The following is a 12791-nucleotide window of genomic DNA, read 5'->3' on the forward strand; positions in this document are numbered from 1 at the left end:
GCTGCCATGCCCTCCTCCAGGGGAATCTTCCCAAGCCAGGGGTCAAACCCACGTCTCTTACGTTTCTGCACTGGCAGGCAGCTTCTTTACCACCAGCACCATCTAAGCACTTTTTATACAGTAACTCATTCACTCCGCGTTCAGCCTTTGAGGAAGGGCGTGTACTGACCCCACTTCACAAGATCTGGAAACACCTTCTAAGTCAGGATGATTCATGTGTAGTCAATGTCATTTTGACATTGGTCTTTTCACTTCCGTGTTTGGCCAGTCTGACTCCTGGGGAAGCATGCGAGGTGAGTCTCCCTGGATAAGATCAGAGAGAGGGCAGCATGGGGACTGTGCCCCTGGAACCAGTACCTGACTTCCCTGCCCTCAGACCTCTGTTCTCAGCCAATGCTGCCCTGTCACCCACTCTTCCATTTCTGCCTCTGCCTTAGCCTCACCATGCTGGGGCTCCAGGCTCCATCTCCTGGCAACCCCACCTCCCCTTTCACTTCTGCATTTGTCTCCCCCACCCCCTGAGCCTCCCCATTCTGTTCCCTGCCCCAGGCAAGTCCCCACACACCCAGAAACCTAAGAGAAGCCAAATAAACCTGAATATTTCTTCACCAGGAAACTCCACATCCTAACCATACCGGAAAAACAAGCATTTTTTTTTTCTTAATCAGAGTTCATGAAACCTCCAATTACTTCACAATGTTTTGGCAGAGAACAAAACAAACAAAACCCAGCATTTCACAAAATGGATTTCTGGCTATTGCAAAATGATCATCAACTGTCCCTACTTCCCAGAGAGGCTGAAAGAAAAATTCATTTGCAAACAGCTTCTTACTTTCCATTTGGGTTTTAAATATAGTCCGACCCCTAGTTCAGTTACAGAAGGTCAGAACTGAGGTTGAGGGAAAATATTCACACAAAGAAAAGGAAGACATGATCAGCATCCAGTCCAGAGCCAAGAAACTGCTGGAAGCCCTCAGCCCAGCCCAACCCTTTCCCATCAAAAAGCCACAGAATTTCAGGACTGAAAGTTACTGTAGACCTATTGGCCCAGCTGTTACATCCCTGGACAAGCATTTTCCCTTCCATTTGGATTGTCTGTAAATTACCATGATTTGATATGTGAAAACAAACACTGAAGTTAACAATGGCTTAAAGAGGGTAGACTCTTGAGAACCCCTTGGACAGCAAGGAGATCAAACCAGTGCATCCTAATGGAAATCAACCCTGAGTATTCATTGGAAGAACTGATGCTGAAGCAGAAGCTCCAATACTTTGGTCACCTGATGTTAAGAGCTGACTCACTGGAAAAGACCCTGATGCTGGGAAAGATTGAGGACAAGGGGACGACAGAGGATGAGATGGTTGGATGGCATCACCGACTCAATGGACATGAGTTTGAGCAAACTCTGGGAGACAGTGAAGGACAGGGAGGCCTGGCATGGTGCGGTCCACAAGGTGGCAAAGATTCAGACATGACAGCAACAAAAGAAGGGAGAATTATTTCTCTTTTCTCTTAGGTAAGAGGCCAGAGGTGGGAAGTCAGGGCTCAAGGATTTAGCCACTCCCCAAATTCATTCAAAGACCCCAGGCGTTGGCTACCCTGTCTGTCCATTCACACTCAGTTTTCATCTCATGGTCCAAAGCAGTTGCTCCAGCTCCTGCCATTGCACCCATACTCAGCCAGCAGATCTGACTCAGAGATCACTCTCATCACTTCTGCTTTCAAGGGGAACTGGGGGGAAAAAAAACGAAAACAGTTGTTAGTTGGGAAGCCAGGTGCCCAACCAAAAAAATCTGTTGCTGTATAAGATAGAGAAATGGGTATTAGGGAGGAACTGGCCATGTCTGCCACAGAGGGCTCCTATGGAAAAATGCAAGTCATTTTATGACACAAATTTCCAGAATTCATTGTGCTGAAGCATGAAGAATGTCACATTTTGTTTTATTTGGAACTCACTAGCATCTTGGGCACAGTTCCACTTTGTTCTTAATGCCAAAATCACATCTCAAGAAAAAAATGTAATGGCTCTTGGACTTGGCTGCTGGTGGACTCTGAACTGTTTAGGCTTGATTCTGGGCTCTCTTCTTACAAGGCAAATGGCTTTGGGCAAGTTACCTACCTGCCTGTGACTCAGTTTCCTCATCTGTAAAATCAGGGATGTGGTAGTCTCCAAAGATGACCCCAAACAGTCCCAGCCCCCCATATACACAGGCCCCTCCTCCATCAAGACCTGAAGCTTATGTCTAACCCTTGAGTCTGGGGTGGGACTGGGACACAGCAGATGTGCTGGGCATGCCACTCTGGGCCTGACATTTAAGAAAACAGGCGGTTTCTACTTCTTCCCTCTTGTACCTGAATGCCATGGTGTGAGGAAACCTAAGCAGCTGCCTGGACAGGCCCACATGGAAGACAGCCAGGTTCCTAGCTCATCCAACAGTCTCCACTGAGCTCCCCGCCTTGTGAGGGAGCCCTGTGGGAAGTGAATCTTCTGGGCAGTCAGCTATCCCAGTTGATGCCATGTAGAGCTGAAGGATGATCCTGCCGAGTCTATGAAATGCAAACTGTGAGCAAAGAAATGATTGTTGCTTTAAGCTGCTAACTTTGGGGATAGTTTTTAATGCAGCAACAGATGTTACTGTTTAAGCACTAAGTTGTGTCCGCCTCTTTTGTGACCCCATGGACTGCAGCCTGCCAGGCTCCTCTGTCCATGGGATATTCCAGGCAAGGATACTGAAGTGGGTTGCCATTTCCTTATCCAGGGCATCTTCCTGACCTAGGGACTGAATCCCCATCTCCTGCATTGTAGGCGGATTCTTTACCACTGAGCCACCAGTGGAACGCACAGCAATAGATGACCAGAAGGCAAATTGATAGGTACAAGTAGGATGCTGTTGAAATAAAAACTTTAAACATGGGGCACTGGTTTGGGAACCAGATGGTAGGAAGGGCCTCAAGGAAACTGTTAGTGAAGCTTAAAGAACCGTGAGGAGACTGCTATTGGATGCTGAAGAAAATAGAACCCCAAGAAAAACAAACATCATATATTAATACATACATGTGGAATCTAGAAAAATGATGTAGATCAACTTATTTGCAAAACAGAAATAGAGACATAGACATAGAGAACAAACACATGGACACCAAGAGGAAAAGGAGCGGCGGGGGCGGGGGGGGGATGAATTGGGAGACTGGGGCTGACATATATACAATCCTATGTATGAAACAATTAGTAAGAACGGGGAACTCTACCCAGGCTCTGTGTGACCTAAATGGGAAGGAAATCCAAAAAAGGGGATATATGTATACGCAGAGTTGTACGGCAGAAATGAACACATTGTAAAGCAACTATCGTCCAATAACAATAAAAATTAATTAACTGAAAATAAAATTTGAAGAAAAAACTAGGACCCCAGCAGGTAGCCAAGGTTGGATAAAAGCAGACACTTGTGAGTAGACCCTGAGTGAGCAGGTGGCCTCCATTTCCCCATCTGTGGAGTGGTGGTGATATAGACATCTTCCTCCCAGAGCGGTGGAAGGAGCGGATGAGTTAAGGTGTGTGCACAGCGTCAGGCGTATAGCGAACATTCTCCTTTCATCATCAGCCTAATCATCTGATGAACAGATGAATGGAATTCATTGCAAAACCATAAGGTAGACAGGAAATTAACTCCATTTTAGAGATGAGAAAATGGAAGCTCAGAGGTATTAAAAAGGTTGCCAGAGACAGAATGGGTACAATTATTCTCATTTTACAGATGAGGAAACTGAGGCTCAGGAGGTTAAGTAACAAACGCAAGGTCAAAGGCAGGTCCAGGCTTCCCCTCGGTCCTCAGTCACATCCCCCTCTTTAGAATTCTGCCCTAACCCAGCAGGATTTCACAGAAAGCACAGGTGGCCGTCCTCACCAATGGCCAGGACAAGTGGCCTGAGATGACGGGAGGTTCTGCAGTAGCTTGAGCCTTCCAGAATTTGCCCGGGGCCTCACCGGCTCAGGTCTCACTGGCTCGTGTTGCAGGGAGTCCCTCTGGGAAATGTTGGCTCAGGAACCCCCACCCACCTCCCAGTGGGCTCAGCACCTTCCCCTGCCTAGGAGGATGGAGGTGGGGGTGGGTGAGTGTAGGGGGGAGTGTGGGGGAGGGGGGCAGTGCGGGAGCAGAGGGGGAGGGCTGGACTTGGAGACCCTCAGGACCTCACCCCCAGCTGGCTGGTGCAGCATTATTGGGTCCTTTGGGTTTAAGGTGCTATGTGGCTGGAACTTCGTCAAGAAACAGAAGTTACCCGGGCGGGAGTGTTAAGAGTTCCTAATCGGTAGCAGACAGCAAGAGCTGGGTGTCTTTCTGGATTTTTAGTCAAAGGATGGAGTCTGTTTGGAAGGAACGGAAGTGGAAAGGCATGGAAGAAAAGTCCAGAGTGTGGAAGTCAGAGGCGGGGTGGACTGGTACCTACGGGAGGTTTTGGGGGGTGGTGAGGAGACTGCAGTTCAGAAACGCTCACGCGGATGAAGAGCGTTCTTTGTGCCGGGCTCTGAGCTCCGCGAACCCGCCAGGTGAGGACGGCCTGCGGCGAGCCGTCCACAGGTCTCGTCCCGCGGACCCTAGGGCGGCCTCCCTGCAAGCTCTTCATCCCACCGACCTCTGGAGAACCAGGGGCGCAGGAGAACTAGGGGGACCCGGCTAGACGACCTGAGCGCAGCGAGGCAATAAACGGGAGAAAGGCAGACGCGGGAAGGAGCTGGAGGGGGACAGGAGGAGGATTTTTGTCTTGAGCGCTGGGGGGTGGGGGTGGGGGGCTCGGTCCTGCCTCCTGGGAGGCAGACGTGAAGCGGGGGCGCTCAGAGGCGCCCGGGGACACCTGCCGCCTCCCGGGGAGTCTGCGGGCGCCCTCAGCGACGGCCGCAGGGCAGGGGACGCAGGTCTCGGCAGGTGGACCCCCGCCCCTCACCGGCGCCCCAGCCGGCCTCTCCCACTCTGGCTTAGGGCCCCACCCCGACCCCCAGATCTCGCAGCCTCAGGGCTGTGCCCCCGGCCTGGAACCCTTCCGCCATGCATTTAACTCCGCGTCCTCCCAGGCCTACTCCCAGGCCTCCCCAGCAGCCTCCCTCGGCCGTGCACCCCTCCCGGGGACAGTTTCCCCAGAGCCCCACAGCCCTCGGATCCAGCGTCCTCTCCCCTCCCCATCGAGGGGTCCGCAGGCTCCGACAGACAGATGCCGAATGAACTGGAAGAGCTGCAGCGGCGGGGACGCGGGGCGCGGCGGGTCAGCCCCCTCCCCGCCATGGACCCCCACGCCCGCCTCCCAGGGGCCGCCACGTGGGTGGAGGCAGAGACCGCAGGACCCGCGCGGCCGCCGGGAGCCCTTTCCCGGCCCAAGGCCGCCCCCTGGAGGCCAGAGCCTCCCAGCGGGCACGTTCCCCGGCTTGAAGCGCCCCCTAAGTCCGACCTCTGGCCGGGTGCGCCCCCGAGAGCCCCTCCCCGCGCCCCCCCCCCCCCCCCACCTCCCCACCTCTCGCCAGCGTCCACGACTGTAGGTCTCTGAATCAGACCGGGCGCCTCCTGGTGAATACAGAAGGGGCGGCCGGGAGAGCAGATCTGAATCAGCCACGACCCGGCCTTTTGTCGCAGACTCCCCCGCTCCCCTGGGTGACACGTGCACACCCTGGGCACACACGACATGCGCTCACACACATCCACCTGTGCCTGCTCGCACACGCGTCCACAGCGCCCTTTCTGGAAGTATGGTCCACCCTTCTGCCCACCTCACCTCGCCTGGGTCATCCCCAGATGGTGCTCCCCAGGCCTTACCTCCAGCCTCAATCCCTCCTGCTGCTCAGGTTCGGTGCAGGGCAGGGGTGCGCGCCTGCTCAGTCCTCTGTCCTGTCTGACCCCACGCACTGCAGCCCACCAGGCTCCTCCATCCAGGGCATTTCCCAGACAAGGATACTGGAGTGGGTTGCCAGTTCCCCCTCCAGAGGAACCTTCTTGACCCAGGGATGTAACCAGAGTCTCCTTGTCTCCTGCATTGGCAGGTTCTTCACCCCTGAGCCACCTGGGAAGCCAGGGCAGGGGTAGTATTGGTATTTCCCAGAATCCCTTAGGGATGCCCACCTTCCAGACTAGGCCCTTCCACTGCCTACTCACACGTAACCCACTCATGAGCCAGGCCCCTGGGAACAGAATACAGGATAAATTAGCACTGCTCTAAGAATGGATTTGACAATGACTAGCGTGACTGCACCTTAACTCAGCCAGAGGGGCTATGTTGGTGGAATTGTAGGTCATGTGACAGACTGTGGCGGGGGGAGATGATCTCAGTAATCTCCACCAACCTCTTTATTGACTAATTCATCATCTTTCCTCCTCGATTTGAAATGCCACCTGTATCCTTTGGTCTGTTTCTGGACTCTCAAACGGTTCCATTGATGTCCAGTCTGCATTGGTCAGGGCTTCCCAGGTGGCGCTAGTGGTAAAGAACCCACCTGCAATGCAGGAGACATAATGAGATGCAGGTTCCATCCCTGGGTTGGGAAGATCCCCTGGAGGAGGACATGGCAACCCACTCCAGTGTTCTTGCCTAAAGATTCCCAGGGATAACTTCTGGGCATACACACTGAGGAAACCAGATCTGAAAGAGACACGTGCACCCCAATGTTCATCGCAGCACTGTTTATAATAGCCAGGTCATGGAAACAACCTAGATGCCCATCAGCAGACGAATGGATAAGGAAGCTGTGGTACATATACACCATGGAATATTACTCAGCCATTAAAAAGAATTCATTTGAATCAGTTCTAATGAGATGGATGAATCTGGAGCCCATTATACAGAGTGAAGTAAGCCAGAAAGATAAAGACCAATACAGTATACTAATGCATATATATGGAATTTAGAAAGATGGTAACGATAACCCTATATGCAAAACAGAAAAAGAGACACAGAAGTACAGAACAGACTTTTGGACTCTGTGGGAGAAGGTGAGGGTGGGATGTTTCGAGAGAACAGCATCGAAACATGTATATTATCTAGGGTGAAACAGATCACCAGCCCAGGCTGGATGCATGAGACAAGTGCTCGGGCCTGGTGCACTGGGAGGACCCAGAGGAATCGGGTAGAGAGGGAGGTGGGAGGGGGGATCGGGATGGGGAATACATGTAAATCCATGGCTGATTCATGTCAATGTATGACAAAAACCACTACAATATTGTAAAGTAATTAGCCTCCAGCTAATAAAAATGAATGGGAAAAAAAAAAAAAAAAGAATCCCAGGGATAGAAGCTGGAGGGCTACAGTCCGTAGGGTTGCAAAGAGTCGGACATGACTGAGTGACTGAGTACAAATACACACACACTTTACACACAATTTACAAGAGTCCACACCTGGTGTTGCACAGTGCTGTGCGTGTGCGCTTAGACGAATGCATGTCAGGGGTCCACCATTATGAATCACACAGAATAATTTCACTGCTCTGAACATCCACTGTTCATCCTTCTCCCTACTCCCCTAGCACCCTAGGTATTGATCTTTTTACTGTCTGTATAATTTTGCCTTTTCCAGAATGTCATATAGCTGGAATCATACAGTAAATAGCCTTTCCAGACTGACCTCTTTAACTAATTGATAGTTTGAAGTTACTTGACATCTTTTTGGTGGCTTCATAGCCACATTTCATTTTAGTGCTGAATAATATTCCACTTTATGGATGTATATTTCACTATCCATTCACCTATGGAAGGATGTCATGGCTGCTTTTTAGGCTTCAGCAATTATGCAAACATTATGAAATTAATCATTTAACATTAATAATTTAATAATCATTTGATTATTGAGTGATTAATAATCATTTAATAAATTATGAAATCATAACACTGCTATAAATATCCACGTGCATGTTTTTGTGTGGACATAAGTGCTGGGGTCCAGCCTCGGCAGGATCCAGGGGATGGCGTCGGTACCCTCAGGATGAATGGCGTCGGCGAGAGATAGAAGACACGTGAGATCAGCCTTGACAGGGCCAAGTCTGCGAGGGAGAGAGAGAGACAGAGAGAGTGACCAGACGGGGGGTGCAGAGTCTGGCAGGGTCTGGCAATGCTTTTTTTTTAACCGTGGCTTTTATACCCTAAGTTAGTACATTTCTAAGGGGAAGATAGTTTAACATTACATCAGCTTGTTCTTCATGAAACCAGGGTGTTTTCTGCATACTTCTTTGTTTATGAGGGTCTTGTACATTATCTTCTGGCCTTGGGGCCTATTAACATTTTATGCAGGTCAGGTGAATGTAAACCTATTTTCTGTTTCTCTGGTGACCTTAACTGAAAGGTAGCAGTCTCATAGGGCAACAGTACAGAGTAGAAGTATAACCTTGTTAACACAAAAATTAATCCTTCTGCAGAAGTTGTCAGTTGAGTTTATCTGAGAAGTTTACCCCACACAGACTCTGCGGCTTCAGTGAGGCAGCCTCTGCCTAGCACTCCTGGCTGACAATTAACAACCATTTCATTGTTACCACACTAGGGCTAAGTTCTTATTTCTCTAGATCTTTAACTATATTAACAATGGTTTCTATAACACAACCTTAGCACATTAAGAGCAAAAACACAGCAAGCAAAACACAGCAAGCAAACGTCAACCCAATAACCACCTTTAGAATAATTTTTCTTATGTTTTCTAATAGGACTCCTTCACCCCTCAAAAATGCTCTATGTCTATTAGGGCTTTTATATGATCAGGTTCTTTATGTTATTTTATGATTAGGGTATTATAAGCAATCATGCATATTAGTACCAAGGGCATAAACGCATTTGCCAAACAAACTAAAATACCAGCAAAGGAGTTTAAATTAAAACACTCCTTTCACCCTGAATAATCTCATAAAATACCACCACCTGGGAAACTTATTGATTAAAGTTCTAAATTGATTCTTATTTGGAAAGAGATCGGGGAAGGCCTTCTGCTTGTGTCACAAAAATTAGGGAATAGTCTATTGAGGCAGGCATCAGAAAGACAGATATCATCTTTAAGGTGAGCACCGGGGGCAGCTTTTTGAAATCCCTGAAAACCTGATCTGTCTTGCCTATCAGGCTTTCTCCTCGTGACCTTGTCATGGGTAGGGTCTCGTGTGTTGGCTCCCAGCACATAAGTTTTCAAGTCCTTTGAGTAAATACCTTGGAGTGTGATTGCTGGATCATATAGTAAGGCTGTTTAGCTCTGTAAGAAACTGCCAAGCTGTCTTCCAAAGGGGCTGCTTTGCATTTCTACCAGCGATGAATGAGACTTCCTGTTGCTCCACCTCCACGTTGGTATTTGGAGCTGTGGGTTTTGTTTTGTTTTTCAGTTTTTTGGATTTGAGCCATTGGATTTTAATAGGCATGCAGTGGTATCTCACTATTTTAATCTGCAATTGCCTAATATGGATTATATTGCCATCTTTTCCTATGCTTATGTGCTATGTGTATATCTTCTTTGGTGAGGTGTCTGCCTCCATCTTTTGCCCATTTTAAACTGGGTCATTCTTTTTTTTTTTTTCTCATTGCTGAGTTAGAAGAGTTCTTTGTATATTTTGCATGTAAGTTATCAGATATGTGTTTTTCAAATATTTTCTCCCAGTGTCTGACTTGTCTGTTCATTCCCTTGATGGAGTTCTACTTTATAAAGCCCATGGTGGCTCAGTGGTACAGAATTCGCCTGTCCATGCAAGAGACACGGGTTCAATTTCTGATCTGGGAAGATTTCACATGCCATGGAGCAACTAAGCCCATATGCCACAACCATTTAGCCTGTGCTCCCGAGCCCAGGGGCTGCAACTACTGAGCCCACAGGCCCCAGAGCCCCTGCTCTACAAGAAAAGCCTCCACAATGAGAAGCCTGAGCACCTCAAAGAAGAGTAGCCCCCACTCGCCACAACTAGAGGAAACCCATGCACAGCAACAAACACCCACCACAGTAAAAAAAAAAAAATCTTAAAAAAAAAAGAAAAGAAAAACACTGAGACTTCCCTGGTGATCGAGTGGCTAAGACTCCATGCTCCCAATGCTGCCTGAGTTCAGTCCCTGACCAGGGAACTACATCCCATATCCCAAAACTAAGGCCCAGAGCAGTCAAATAAATAAATATTAAAGAAAAAAGAAGCCCACTGTTGCCCCTGCCTCTGCCTTGGCCTCTAATCCAGTTTCTATCAGTAAAATAAGGATATATTGACCCCTGACTTCCTTGTCTTCCTCTCAGTGGATCTGAACCTTTGCAGGAGAAAAGGGTCCATGTATTAAGCCCCTACTTCTGCCAAGTGTTGTCATGAAGATCAAATGCTTTAGTCTTTATAAAGCCCTTGGAACAGGGCCTGAAACATTAAGTGCTCAGTTGCTGTGGAAAATTATAATAACAAGCATCACATCTTTTAATAGCAAATAGAGTCAGTCCTTCCTCATTACTCTTCCTTTTCAGGATTTTCCTAGCTATTTTCACACATTTACTCTTCTAGGTAAGTCATTTGATTAATTTTTAAATATCCTGTTTGGATTTTTTAAATAAGTAATTCAGAAAAAAAAGGGGGGGCATTTTCATGATGTTGACTAGATTTCTCATTCAAGAATAAAGACTGTCTTTTTTTTTTTTTTTTTTTTTTTTATTTATTTATTTGACTGCATGAGGTTTTAGTTACAGCACATGGGATCTTGTTCCCTGACCAGGGTTTGAACCCGGGCCCCCTGCATTGGAAGCACAGAGTCCTAGCCACTGAACCACCAGGGAAGTCCCAAGACTGTCTTTTTATTTAAATCTTTCTTCACATAGGACTTACACAATCCTTACCTGGGGTTATTCAAGGAGGGTGGCGGCAGGGGTGTTAGAAGTCCAGCCTGCTGCAGACTTTCTGGGACCTGAAAGGTTACCTTTGCATTCCTGTTCACACCAGTGAAAACACGGCGTCAGGGAGGTGGGGAGGGATAGCCAATTAGCTGATGACCTCCTGGGACTGAATCCCACTTACAAATGACAAAGCTGAGAATTCCAGTGGCCTGCCTAAAACCCAGAACAGGTAAGAGGTGGAGACGGGATTCAGACGGGGTTGCCTGTGGCTGTCCCACCGAGGAAGGGAGGGCAATGCTGCTTTTCTCTCATTTATTTCAAGATTTCCTGTCATTCTCATATTGTCCACCTGGGGGCGCCGGATAACAAGGTTGTGAAGGGAGCCTTGCAGAGCGCTCTGGGCCCCCCTGCTCCCTATTGCTTCCGCTCACAGGCTCCTCCTCCACGCCGGCCCAGGGGCCGAGCGAGACGCCCCAGGTGACATCTTTTGCTCGCCCTCCCCATCCCTGAGTGCGAGAGGCCTGGCCTGTGCTGATCAAGGTCACACATCAAGACGCGGGCGGTCTGGCCCCATCGCTGGCCTCTCACCGGGCCAGCTAGGCCCTGGGCCCTGCCCCCTCACCTCCTTCGTCACCAGAACTCCTTTTTCTTCTCCCCTTTTCTCCTCCCTTTCCTTCTCCATCTTTGCCTTAAAGCCGAGGGCCCACGCAGGTGACCTCCCGGGGCTGCTCACAGGCTTGCGGGAGCTGCCTGTCCTTCCCTCCTCCTTGGTGCCCCCCTCTGCCATCTCCCTCTGTCACACCTGTTTCTGGGCCTGCACCCCATCCCTGCAGCTCCCGAAGGCAGGCCCGCAGGGGCCTCCCTGCAGTGTGCGGGGTGCACCAACAGCATGAGGTCCCCTGGGGTAAAGAAATGTGTCTGGACAGGACAGGGATCCGCAGGACCAACCTCAGGGGGGCTGCCCTGGGGTCCTCTGCCCCTGGCATTCCCAGCAGGAGTGGACTGTGGGACTTGACTTTCAATTAACGAGACCCTGAACAACTGACCAAGAACCCAGAGCAGCCAGGTCTTAGTTTACACAGAGGACACACCTTAGTTTACATAGAGGGACTCGCCTGAGTGTGGGCACGGCCCACTGGGGCCAGGGGGTCCTTGAGTCAAAACCTAAACTGTGTATTAAAAAGCAGAGAAATCACTTTGCTGACAAATGTCCGTATAATCAAAGCTATGGTTTTTCCAGTAGTCATGTATGGAGGTGAGAGTTGGACCATAAAGAAGGCTGAGCACCAAAAAATTGATGCTTTTGAACTGTGGTGTTGGAGAAGACTCGTGAGAGTCCCTTGGACTGCAAGGAGACCCAACCAGTCCATCCTAAAGGAAATCAGTCCTGAATATTCATTGGAAGGACTGATGCTGAAGCTGAAACTCCAGTACTTTTGCCACCTGATGCGAAGAGCCGACTCATTGGAAAAGATCCTGATGCTGGGAAAGATTGAAGGCAGGAGGAGAAGGGGACGACAGAGGATGAGATGGTTGGATGGCATCACTGACTCAATGGACATGAGTTTGAGCAAGCTCCAGGAGATGGTGAAGGACAGGGAAGCCTGGCGTGCTGCAGTCCATGGGGTCGCCAAGAGTAGGACACGACTGAGTGAACAACAACAAGTCGTGGCAGGCATTAACTGATGTGGACTGTCGTGGATAGAAAGCACCTACCTTTTCAAGTCTCTTTCCCACCTTCTGTGGAGGAGAAAGCTCAGTTCAGGGCGAGGACACCTGGCCACCTCTGAGCACCTTCTGTCCAGAGCACAGCAGGCCCCCCTCAGGCCTCTGGTCATCCCAGCGCACAGCTCAAATGTGGTCCCATAATCTCCGCCGTGCTTATCTTTATGGTTACTTTCTATTTCTGACAAGGCATCCTCATCCTCTACTTGTGATGACATAGTTTCTTTTTTTAAGGAAAAAAGCGAATCGATTTAAGGACTTAACAGAG

At 49.3% G+C, this 12791-nt stretch overlaps 1 non-coding gene across 1 annotated transcript; it reads right to left on the reverse strand.

Moving 5' to 3' along the window:
* Positions 1 to 10668: 10668 nt before the first annotated feature.
* TRNAG-UCC (transfer RNA glycine (anticodon UCC)) lies at positions 10669 to 10741 on the reverse strand. Its single transcript has one exon. It is a non-coding gene; the product is annotated as a tRNA-Gly (tRNA).
* Between the last annotated feature and the right edge of the window lie 2050 nt (positions 10742 to 12791).

Source organism: Dama dama, chromosome 22, assembly GCF_033118175.1.
Source record: "Dama dama isolate Ldn47 chromosome 22, ASM3311817v1, whole genome shotgun sequence".
Taxonomy (NCBI): domain Eukaryota; kingdom Metazoa; phylum Chordata; class Mammalia; order Artiodactyla; family Cervidae; genus Dama; species Dama dama.